The 12,498-nt window shown below is 36.3% G+C and overlaps 1 protein-coding gene across 2 annotated transcripts in view; it reads right to left on the bottom strand.

The window, feature by feature from the left end:
* PCSK5 (proprotein convertase subtilisin/kexin type 5) overlaps positions 1-12,498 on the bottom strand; it is a 222,349-nt gene that overhangs the window by 163,426 nt on the left and 46,425 nt on the right. The window lies entirely within an intron of this gene.

Genomic DNA, 12,498 nt, shown 5'->3' with positions numbered 1-12,498 from the left:
CTAGGGTTGATGAATGCAAGGCCCTCTGTGTAGTATAAGTGAAACCTGGGAAGATAAGGCCAAACCACTAGAGAGGGTGGATAGTTATAATTTGCAGTTGAGATCATCAGGTCTAAATGAGAGAACTAGCCCAGAGAAGGGAGGCCTGGGAAGGAAAAGGAGGCCTGGGAAGTAAGAGGAAAGATTACTCAAGAACATCAACAAAAACCCAACTAAGAAACACCAAAAAGTTTTGCATATGATAAAGAAGTATCACACAATTATTCTTGTAATTGTCTCAGGAAATTTGACTCAGATGATCAAATTTTGCAATGTTGAGCAAGGTTACTCCAGAGATTTATGACATAACTGTGCAAGAAAGACTGTGCAAAATAGACAATGAATGTAAAAACATTGTCAGAATTGCAAAAAATCTTACAGAAATCTCAGCACAGTGTCAGGATTCTAGCTAACTCAGAAAATACAAATATTGGGAAAGGTTCTGGAGAAGTCCAGTGTATTTGAAAACACTATTTTTATGGAGAACTGGATGCAAACTGATGTCTATTGAGCTTTAAGGGTCTTGGGGAGCTGCTGCTAATCTAAATCTGGACTTTAGCATTAAAGACACATAGATACCATTGATCTCAGCAGTGCTATGAAGGAACTTCTCCCAGCTGCAAAGTGATTGAATATATGGAACTAATCTGAGAACACAATTTTGAACTAATATTACAGGAATGTATTCCTTTAGACAGAGAAAATATACAACTTCAGCGTATGCACCTTTTATTTGTATCAAATATAATTTGTCTAACAAAAAATGGAGGAAAATACTATTGGCTTATACTATGCAAAACGCAGTCTTTGCACTGAAATGATATCCATTCATGATAACTTTCAGAATTTGCAGGTATCTTTGCAAATCCAGTCTGCAGAGAAAACACTCAAAGAAAGAACTAAAGAAAGCTATGATTAGAGCATCGTCAGAAGGAAAAAATATATACAATCATAAATAAACTAAAGGTATGAGTTTAATTTTATGATTGCTGACAATTTCTCTGTGTCCATCACTTTTTCTTGTACTACTGCTACTAAATATTCTCTGTACTTTTTATAACACTTCCTGCATTCTCCCTTGTCTCTCCTACCATCATCTTCTATGATTCCTGCCTTTTATACTTTACACTACTTTCAAATCTGAGCTGTAAATGGATCATCTTTTCCCTCTTTGTTTCTCCTACAAAGAGTCTGCTGTTTAACTGCACAGATGATTTTAAAATGAATGAGCAAAAATATGTTACAAAGTTAGAAAGGTTCTTCTAAGTAAAAGGGGGGATTATCAGGGAAATACAATGTACCTCCAGTAAACTACATTTTTTCCATGTTCTACCATGAAAACAACCATTCTACAAAAATGTTTTTTCTCCCTTAAAAACTGTAGTGAGGTGTTTGGGTCCATTAGAGATATGGCATGAATCTGCAAGCACTTAACATATCCACTCATAAGGAAGCTAGCAGAAGATTTGGAGTATCAGTTTGTACTTTGAATCCATTATGACTCCTTAACATACAGTTTGTTCAAGGAAACATTACTTAGCATTACAATTACAATTTACAATTGCTTAGAATTACAATTGCATTGCAATTACTAAGCCTCAAATCTTAAGAGGCTCTACTGTTTACTCGTAGCTCAGGAAAGTTGAAACAGTGTTCTTATATAGCACACTCAAATCATGTGTGATTGACAGAAAAGTTAGTGGGGCAGAAAGTACAGAGAGCAACAGAGACAGTGATCTGGATCACTTATGAAGGTGAACCTACTTAAGCAGAGTGTTTATAATATAGTTTTATATAAAATCATGCAAAAAATTATGCCTATAGCAAGGGTTAAAATGCGAATCTACAGAAAACCAGCAATAGTTAAAAGGATTTAAAATCCTTTTAGGATCTTAAGGTGGACAGTCATCTGCAGCTTCAAAAAGATGCTCTGTGAAGCTACATATTATTCTTTGATAGGTAAAGCAGTGGAATAGCAAAAGTGGGTAAAGACGTTTTTCTTAATGACAGCAGTGATGCTATTTTTGGAACAATGCATGCATGTGCCCAGTATTGAAGTTTTACAGAATATGTTACTGGAGAATGAACACTGAGTTGTTGCTTGTATTCTTGATGCTTCTCGTCTGAAATAAGTAGTGTAAATACAACTTACAGTGATTCTTAACAAGTTAAAGAACCTATTTTATCTGAGAGGGTCAAGACATGACTTGACTGCATCATGCAAATAACTCAAAATAATTATATTTTTGAAGCGGGAATATTTATTTAATCTAGTAAAGAATGGCCTAACAAGCTTAGTAAAGACCAAGATAAACATGCAACTAAGATGTGTAAGAATTTAATCATCAGGAAAAGGCTTAATCAAACCAAAGGAGAATTAACCAAAGGAGTTAAGATCCTGATGCTGATTTCTGTGAGATTAATGTAGCTCAATGTCAGGAACTCCTCTGAAGCCTCAGTAAGAAGTATGATATGGGAGAACTAAGCTTTTTTTCTGCTATTTAACTACCTTCAAATAATTTGAGAGGAATCTTCAGTTTATGCAGTTGGGTGTGGGCTTAAATATAAGCATATAATGAATAATTCCACTCTGAATACACAAAGAAACATTAATTACTGTGACTAAATCTCAATCAGATATGCTAAGCAAGAATGTCAAAAGTCAAATAGATGATTTTAAAGGTCATCTAGTCAAACTGTACTGCAGTGAGCAGGAATCCATTCATCGTGCCTTCGGAGAGGCAGCATGCCACTCAAATGCACCTGTCAGTTCACAGATGAGTAGCTGTGGGGATCTAAGCACAGAATTGACATGAGCTGATTTGTACTTGTCCCCCTTTGGACATCTTGCAGGAATGAGGGCTACAGCCGAGCTGAGATGTGTGGCTAAGATCATGATGGCCTGCTGATAGAGTGTTGGGTTATCAGATGGAGAATGACCCCTAATGCTGCCATCAGCCAGTGGGGAGAGTGATTGATGCTAAATCATCATCTGTTCTGCTCCACCTTTGCACAAGACCCATAGTCTGTAATCTCTGAGTTACTGTGAGCATCTCCTTCACATATTAAGTGGCTGCCCGTCACCACCATTTATGATGTAAATTACAGAATATGCAGTCTCACCTTCACTACTGCAGAAAGTATACATTGGCATTTGAAATCCTGTAGGGCAGAGGATGAGAATACAATCAACTTTGCAGATAAGTAAATGGGCTTGCTTATCTCCCAAGAGCAGGAGCACCTCTTTGGCTGAGTTCTGCACCTCCAACTGAGCTGGAATATACTCAGGAATACTTATACATAGGACTGTATATATAGTACATGTACAAAGTACAGTTTGCAGGTCTAGTGAATTTATCACCAGTAATCTAAAAGAATCTATAATTTGTTGCTCCAATAAACTGCACTATTGGTGACTCTATGTTTGAGAAAGTTCCTATTGAAGTCCAGCAGACTTACAGCACTGCAATAATTAATTTCATTCTTTGTGAATCTGCTCTTGTAAGTTCTTATTGAACTCAATCAGAATTATGCTGTTAATTGATTTTAATCAGAAATGAGGCCCACCTACACCCAGCCTCTCTTATTTCTGAGAACTAGTTGGAAAGCGATGGTGTTTATTTTATGCCAAATTTAATGTAACACAGCTCCATTTAAGAGTGGGTGACAACATTTTTGAAATAAAGTTGAATAAAATTTTGAAAAAATATTTTAATTACCTCTGGAGCAAAATTTTAGAAGTTTTAGTTGATAAGCATCACTACATAGATACTGATTGTTTTAAAACAAAAAAATACAGGTTTGTGTGGTTGCTCTGCTATTGATATGAGTTTTCAAGGAAAAAAGATTTCTTAAAAAAACAAGAAAACGTTTTCATTTTATAACATTGAAGTTGTGTAATATAAATATAAATATAAAACAACAATAAAAATAGATAAAATAAAAATAATAACAAATACTATTGTTTTCTATTAATTCAGCTGAAGAACCATTTCAGTCTTGTTACAGACATCCTCATCAATTCCTCTAGAGATGGACAATTTGACATACAACAATCCACAAAACCAACTAATGTAATGACAGGCTTATTAAAACACAAAATTTGGGCCAATTAGCAGCCAATTAACGTTGGTTTGGAGGACACTGGGAAAAATCAACAGAACTTAGAACTATACATTAACTTTAGGAATATGTTTAAATCTGTCCTTGATCTGCAGTGCATTCAGGTGGATGTCTATTGCCAGCCAGGTGTATTCCCTCTATTTAGCCATTTTTCCCCTGTTTAGTCACTTTAACCTTTCATCCTTTGACTTATGGATGCCAGGATTTAACATGGATACAGTATTCTAAGTGAGAACTTTTCAATACACAGTAAGTACTTTCCTTCTTGTCTCTCTCAACATAACACATGAATCAAATGAACAAGTGCATGCAGCGTGATTAGAACCTCCTTGCCACCAAAACGACAAAGGAAAATTCATATGTCACCTCATATGTCATTGCATGTATTCCTTCTAATTGAATTTTCCTGTATGAATCCATTTCCAAGTAGTATCCCTACTGACAAATGCCTACAAGAAAAATAACTTAGAATAACTGATAAGTTAGAATTTTTAAATTATTATTATTTTTAAAATCTAAACGCATCTACTGACATGTAAATTGTCCCTATCCTTCCCCACAGAACACGACTGCATAACTAGACCTCTGCTGCTTGGTGCCTGCCTGGAGGCAACATGGGTCATAACCTCCATTCTCCTCATGCTCGCACATATATAGAACTTCTGCATGCCAGGAGATTAGAAGAGATGCATGGCTCATGCATAGTTTGATTTTTCCTATTAGACCATGGGACAAATCTTGCATGTGAATCATTCAAATATTGAAAACACTGAAGATATTTTCTAGGCCTTGGTATAGTAACAAATCAAGCTTAAAAAGTGCATTTGGCCACCCATGTAGATTAATTCAGAAGAATAAATACTGAATTAGTCTCAGAATGTTTCTGTGGTAATAGTTTACATAATGCACAATGTGGTCTTTGGGTATCACTGTGTTTGAAGTCCCAAACAAGATCAAAGTTGCTTCACATAGTGAGATCAATACTTGCAATTTTTGAACACTTGTGGAGCAGCAGCAGCAGCCAGACAGTGGAAGCAGACCACATCTCATGCCAGTATGAGTGGACTTAAAAGGCAGGAACCTTTCAGAACTTACTTTCCTCTCACTGGTCAGTATCAATGACAATGGGTCAATGTTATGGTGTGTTTGGGCAAACATTTTTAAAGGACAGGCGCAAAGTAGAATAATGCTTTCAATTTCAGAATACTTTTACCTTCTTATATAGTATGCCATCACCAGTCTGGAGTGGGAGCAGATGGAAATTGCAGGAGGAAATTATGTAAAAAGGACAACCACCTAAGAGTAGCAAATAGATCTAATAATTAAATCAAAACTAACAAGATAGCTACCTAAACTGAGAGTCAAGATCCCCAAGAAAGCTGGACCAATCCAACTCCTCAGTGTTGTCAGTGAAAATTTTGATCTATCCTCATTTAGTTTCTTTTGAGGTTTTTGTTGGTGTTTTTTCTTTAGTTAGTTAGTGTTTTTGTTTGCTTGTTTCTTATTTTGTTTTTTCTCTGTCATTCATAAGAGATGATGCAAAGCATGGAGACAGGGTTGAGGAGCTAGGGGCAAAGATACTGTAGGTGGTAGGATGTGAACACAGAGCCTCAAGCTTGTGTGCTGTCTTGGGAAATTTCATCATCAGAAAAGGGTGTTGATTCTCCAGCACCAATTCAGTGGCCTACAAGAATTGGGATTTTTCTTTTCAGAATCATATTTTCTCTAAGCAGACTGACTCCTTACCAAGATGTAAGGGCTGTAACACTTTCTAAGTGGGCTACATTAATTTCTTAATCTGCATTTCAATTCATGTGTAGATGAGGTCCTAGTTAATAAAGGTTATATGGATTTTAGTGCTTCAGCAGCTGGTATCATATAAAGCTCATCCAAACATGGCATGTGAAAGCTTGCATTTAACAAACTTTCCTCAACAGCTTATTTTCAGCCAGACCAGGAGACTTATAATGAGAAAAAGTGATTCAAACTTCAACCAGGCTATGGAAGATTTTTTTGTAACTTCAGAAATGCTTTTTCTTTGCTTATGTTATTTTTTTTCTAAATGGGATTTCTGGCTCCAAATACAATTGTATGACTAGGAGCTGGTATTCATAAAACCTAAACCAGGAATTTTTTACTCCCAAACAGTAGTTCACTGTTTATTAATAAATTGTCTTTAGTTTATTAATAAACAGAAGACACAGGAGAGGGAAAACCCTGTGATACACTTCATATTTAGTCTATCATATATCTGCTGGTCATTAAGTGACTGTGTTTATACTACATGGGTTTAATATAGTTTCAAACTGTTTTGAAAACTGAAAAAAATTACTTTTTTTTGTTAGAAATTCACATAAAAATCAATGAATACAGGAAAGATGCTTAGATAGCATGCTATTCATGATTTAGTGAACTCTATCACTATAGAAAGGGTAAGACAAAAATAGTACTAATACCTTAAATGATTCACACTTTAATCTCTTGGGGATATCTGAGGCTCTTCATTCCTGCACATTTCCTCTCCCTGACCACATTCTTTTCTGCTGTTAGCTGGAAATGAGTTCATTTTGAAACAGCCAGTTCTGCAGAATTTATAATCTCAGCAAAAGAGCACGCATCGATACTGCCTATATTGCTCTACACACTAGAATTGGAGTATTTTTCAAAGAACTCTACCTGCCTCTCCTTGAGGAGACTTGAGGTCTCTTGCTCTGTCAGTGTCCTGTACAAAATGCTTACTTAATTTTATTAATTATTAGAAGTCATGCAGATATGCAAACAGCTGCTGGACTTCTTTCCAAAATGTTGCTGATAGAATTTGTGTACTGGTATTCTCTCCTGCTATCTACTCTTTGTTGGCTGGGAAGAAAATCCTATCCACAGGGCTAGAGTAGCAGAAGTGATGCACAGCAGATATTTCACTACATCAGAATTATCTAAAAGTAATGCCAAGGGTGACCTACATTTAATGAAGTAGTGCAGAATGCACTTTATTGGAGTGTCTGTCCTCAGTGCATTTGCTTCCTCTGTTGTTGGGGGAGGGGGGGGTGGTTTCCATCTGCTTTGTGGGTTTTTTTTAAACATGGACAAAAAAGGAGCATAAATTAATGTTGAAAAAGGCTCAGTAAGAGCTAAGGTGCTCTGCAAACTGGTAATTTTAGTCACAACATTTGCTCATGTGATATAAAGGAAGACACAATTGAACATAGATGCTGGAATCTGGAAAGCTGGAGTTTTGATGACCTCATTTCATGGGGTCTATATGGAATGTGTCTCCAGTTAAAATGGGCGTAATGATTTTTAATGACCAGTACACGACATAACATTCTAGAGCCAAATATTGTTCTCCAGTTTCTTCATTGACACAGATCAAGCTCTCCTCAAAGAATCATGGAATATCTCAGGTTGGAAGAAACCCACAAGAATTATTAAATTCAACTTCCTGCCCCTTGCAATAGTACCTAAATCATATGACCAAAAGCATTATCCAGACTCTCCTTGATCCTATGTACTGAACAGTTAGGAAATTGCCTTACACTTGCATAACACTTAATTTTGCCTCCTGACTGGGAAGTAATATAGTAAGTGTTTGCGTCAGAAATTCCTAAAAGTCTCATAGGTTTACAAGTATGCTTCTGATAAGGGCAAAATTACCATGTCACACTATTTCATTTCTTATCAATCAGACCACAAGACAGGTAAGCTTCAGAGTTAATTCTGCACTGTCGTTGTGTATTTTGGTAATTTTGGAATTCCTGATGCTTGTTCTTTAGGTGAAATAATGTATAAAATATTAGTTAAGTAGATACACCTTTCCAGAAGTATCTGCAATTTCAGGATGTGAACAACAGCAAAACAAGATATAAAGTTTGAAACAAATCAGTATTTTTCTATTAATTAAATTACCTCTCCTTTTTTTAGTAAATTAATAGAGTATTCAGTACTGTGTGGCACAAGAAATTGTTTTGTTATTTGGCATTACTTAATTTTGATTTTTAAAAATCTGAAAAGCAGATAGTTAACTAAGCAGCTGCTCCTGAAAACTGCTCTTAGAAAGCAATAATTCCTTCTCCTTTGTAAAGAGGAAAAATGTACTTCCAGGAAATTACACATCTCTGTTTATATCAATGGTTTTCCTGCTGAAGTGCAATGTAAGATAAAAACTGAAATCCAGCAGAATGTGTCCCAATATGACATACAAAAGCTAAAATCAGATATTTATCAAATATTGCTAGAAATTCAGCAAAGATTTTGAGGCAATATCATTTCTTTATTAACTGCAAAAACTACTCAGAAAAAGGCAGTGCAGAAAAACACAGTATTATACACAAGTGATATTTCACGAAGAACATTATACAAACAAGTACCGACAGTTTCTTAATGTAACTCAGTTGCTGCTAATAAAAAAAAAAAAAAAAGTTAAATAAATTCCATAAAGATAAGAGTGGATGCTCTGCCTCTGAAGATACAATCATAGTAGTAAGTAGGCAGAAGAATGTGTGCTTTTGCTATATGATTTATTACCAAATCTTTGACACACAGGAAAAGCTCTCCCAAAGCAAGTGTGGAAAGAATTTTGGTATTGCTTCTTCTTGCTTCAGCGAAAATGCTGGCACAACCCCCAGAAGGTGCTGGCTTCCATTTTTTGTTTTTGGGCATTTCCAGGTGTGCTTATCTAGGAGAACTATATCCCAAAGGAACAAACCAAGAAACCTATCTAGTCTGTTCTGCCTTCAAACTATTTGCTAATCTTGCTAAACTACCTGCATTCATAATCTCTTTTCAGCAGGCATGGATAAATCCACTTCTACAGGCTTTTTGATTACCTGAAGTGTTTCCAAAAGGAAATTAATTCAGGTCAAATTGTGAATTAACTTGACTTCATGTTATTGTTCTGCCTTGTCCACACAAAACAACAAAATATGTGTTTCCACAGGCAGATTTGCAAAGTAATGTGTGGCAGGCAGAGAGTTCTTTTGAGCAGCACTTCTGCTGAAGTTAAGCCACAGATCATCTTCTGAATTTTACAGAACACCAAAAGCTTGATCTTCTCATGCAATAAAACCCAAAAATATGAAAGTGCATGTAACAACCAAACCAAGTTACAAAATACTCAAAACACTTTCAAGCATACCGTGCCAACTCAGAAAGAACAACCATTTGGCTTCCACTGCACAGATGAAAGGAGAGAACAGTACTTGGGAGGGTAATAAAAAGAGTGAGGCTTTTCCTTAGTTCTCAAACAAACTTTTAGGAGGTCGTAAAGGAGAGTGACATGTATTCATTTGCTGCAGTGTTAGCATATGGCAGGTAAAATTCAAGGAAAACTTAAGGAAATTCTTCCTTGAGTTCTGTCTCCCTGTACCTGGGCCAGCACTCAGATCTACTGTGACCTTTCCTTCTCCCTTTGCTTCTTTCCAGTTCATCTGATCAGGCTTCTGTCACTCCTTCCTTCGTCCCTCTCACTCCTTTCACAGTCCCATCCACCATAGGTGTCCTCATTAAGGACAAGGCCAGGGAAGTAAAATCTTTTTCTCTGCTCTGCCACTTGCTTGAGTTGGGAGGAGAGGCACAAGGTAAGCCAACTCCCTACAAATGTCATGAGCAGCATAAGGGAAGCAACCCACCAGTCTAACTCGTCACCTCCACCTTATTCCATGGCTACAGGACCTTCGCAAACTCAAATTTCTCACTACCGATAAAGGTTTATTAGTCCTGTTCTGGCTGCCATCCAGAGTCAACTATACTGTATCAGAGCAGAAGGGTCTGTCCCTCCCTGTGAATGAACAGCTCACCTGGGAACTCACAACTATAACTGGAGAGCACTATGTAGCATACTGGAGGAATTTTCTGAAGAAATGAGGTAACTGGCTTCACCAGACACTTCACTGAAGCTCAAAGCAATGCATGCTTCACAATCCCCACTGAAAGTGAAAAGTAAGCACTAGGTTTTGGTTTCAGCATTAGAGCTCAAGCAACAAGCCCTACACACATGCAAGTAATTCAGTACACACCAGCTAGTGTGGCTTGCTCTCAACAGTGGTATAAAGTACATTTCACCTGTTTACATCAGAAATGCTACAGTGCAAATATACCAATAAATGTGAAGATTGATGACGAATAAATACTGACTGATGAGGCTTCTCAGCAAATCTTTTACCTTCAACAACTTTCTAAAAACCCTATTGTTGCACAATTATAGATGTAGAGTGTATATCACTCTACTTCTGTCATTGCACAACAATAGCTGTTTGGTTCAATAACTTACTTTATTATTATTCACCAAGTAACTGGTAAATGTTCATTTCCACTATGGCTCAGACGCATGGTTTTACTGTGCCTTGCTGCTATAATCCTCTTCCACCCTGAACACTCTAAAACACCCTGCACTTGTTGATCTGCTTCTCCTTTCACTCCAGTTCTGTGAAAACCCCACAGTACTAAGTCTCATAACCTGTTAGAGAAACAGCACAGCCAAGCACTGTATGTTTTCTTAGGTTTATCAACTTCTATTTGAGTATGTTTTCAGAAGTTAAAAAAAAAATAGTGTTTTCATTATGCTTATCCAAAATGTTTTTCTTATTTTTAAAAACCCCATCCAGTGGAGCCCATCATCACAGCAGAGGTAAACTACAACTGTAGAAATCTGTGCCTCTATGTCTGTGTGATTCCAGTTTCAGCCTAACAATATGGAGCTCTTCTTGAAGTTTGGAAAAAAAAAGAAATGGTCAACAACAGTACTCTGATTGAAATCTACCAAAGTTATTTATATTAACCACAACTTTGCATGTATTTCTATTTTTTAAATATATTTACTTCCTCTCTTTTTTAAACATATATTAATATATTTACATTCTATAGTTTCCTCTGCAGATTAGATAAAGAAATTCATCTAAACAACTGGCAGGTACAGTGAAATTGATTAGGCACAAAGTCATCTCAGTCATTCTGCTTATTGTTAGCTCCAAGTTGAAAAAAATACGGAACAACTGACTCCAACCTCTTTCAGCCAAAATCGCCAAACTGACTGTATATAGGTTCATCCAGCTATTGGCTAAAAGGTTATTTTGTCAACACCAGTGGAAGAGAAGAAATTTATTAGATTTAACATGATGGTACAAAGGTAGCTGAGCTCTGGGAAAGGCAAAAATTTTGAAGAGGATGCTAACTAGTGATTTTTTTTTTCCTTTGATAGTTCTGAGCAAACTGGACCTGATTCTGTAGGGCACTTTGAGTAACAGTTGGATTAGTTAAGTTTCATATGCTAATTAGTCTATAAAAATATTCTATTTTACTCTTAAGCACAGATGCCTGAAGATTCAGAAGTTATGCTAAAGATGATTGGGTTTTGTTCAACTTTCCTTGCTTTGAGGGAGGGAAGTCAGAAGAAAATAATCTTTTCTTTCTCTTAAGTGCTGTGATGGCTCAAAAGACAAAGAATGCCTGATTCTCTTGTAACTTCTTGCCATGGATAACACACAAAAATAAATATATTTATTATTTCTAGCCTAGAAAATGAAAATTACAAGAAGTGGTACTTGTGAAGAAAAACCTTGGAGAGGAAAAACATTAATCAGGTATGGCTTGACAAAGTCTTTGAATAACAGGACTTCTGTCAACAAATGTGAACTGCACTTATGGCCTTGTTAGAAATTGTGCCAGTTCAATGGGCAAAGGTATCAGTCTTAGCCCACAACAAAGTTACTTATTAATCAAAATACAACCCTCTATATGATAGTTTACTTATTACTTTCTCAAGAAATTACTCAAGAGTAATTTCTTGTTACTCTTACTACTTTCTCAACAACATGTCTGCAGCCAGTAACCTAAAAACCTCTTCCAGCATAGCAAAGACTGAAACCATTAACCAACCTTGAACTCATTTTTTCCCCTTCATCTTATAAAGCTAAGAAAGATTAACAAAAGCAGCTATGGTAACAATCATAAACACAGTCATATGAGGATATCTTTTATGTCTCAAGTCAGTCCTAAAGTCAATCCACTCACATATTTTTAGCTATTCACCCTGATGAGATAGCATGTTCACTAATACTTTACTCATCTCTTCCAACAAAATGTCATCAAACCACTATCACTAGTGATATTGCAAATACACAGAGTTATCAGTGGATGTAAATGCAATCAGTCAGGAATGGTCTCTTCCCAGAAGGTTTGAAAGTAAGGATTTTTTTTCCACTGGGACAGAAATGAGGAATTATGAAAGTTATACAAAAAAACAGTGAAGTCCATTTGATGCTCTAAAGTCTGTTCAGTGTTACACTGGCAATTCTAGCACAGCTGTGGGTAGTGTGGCTAGACAACACAACTATTTTTTAA

The sequence above is a fragment of the Zonotrichia albicollis genome, chromosome Z, assembly GCF_047830755.1.
Source record: "Zonotrichia albicollis isolate bZonAlb1 chromosome Z, bZonAlb1.hap1, whole genome shotgun sequence".
NCBI lineage: Eukaryota > Metazoa > Chordata > Aves > Passeriformes > Passerellidae > Zonotrichia > Zonotrichia albicollis.
The sequence above is the reverse complement of the archived record's forward strand: the minus strand, read 5'-3'. Positions and strand labels throughout refer to the sequence as shown.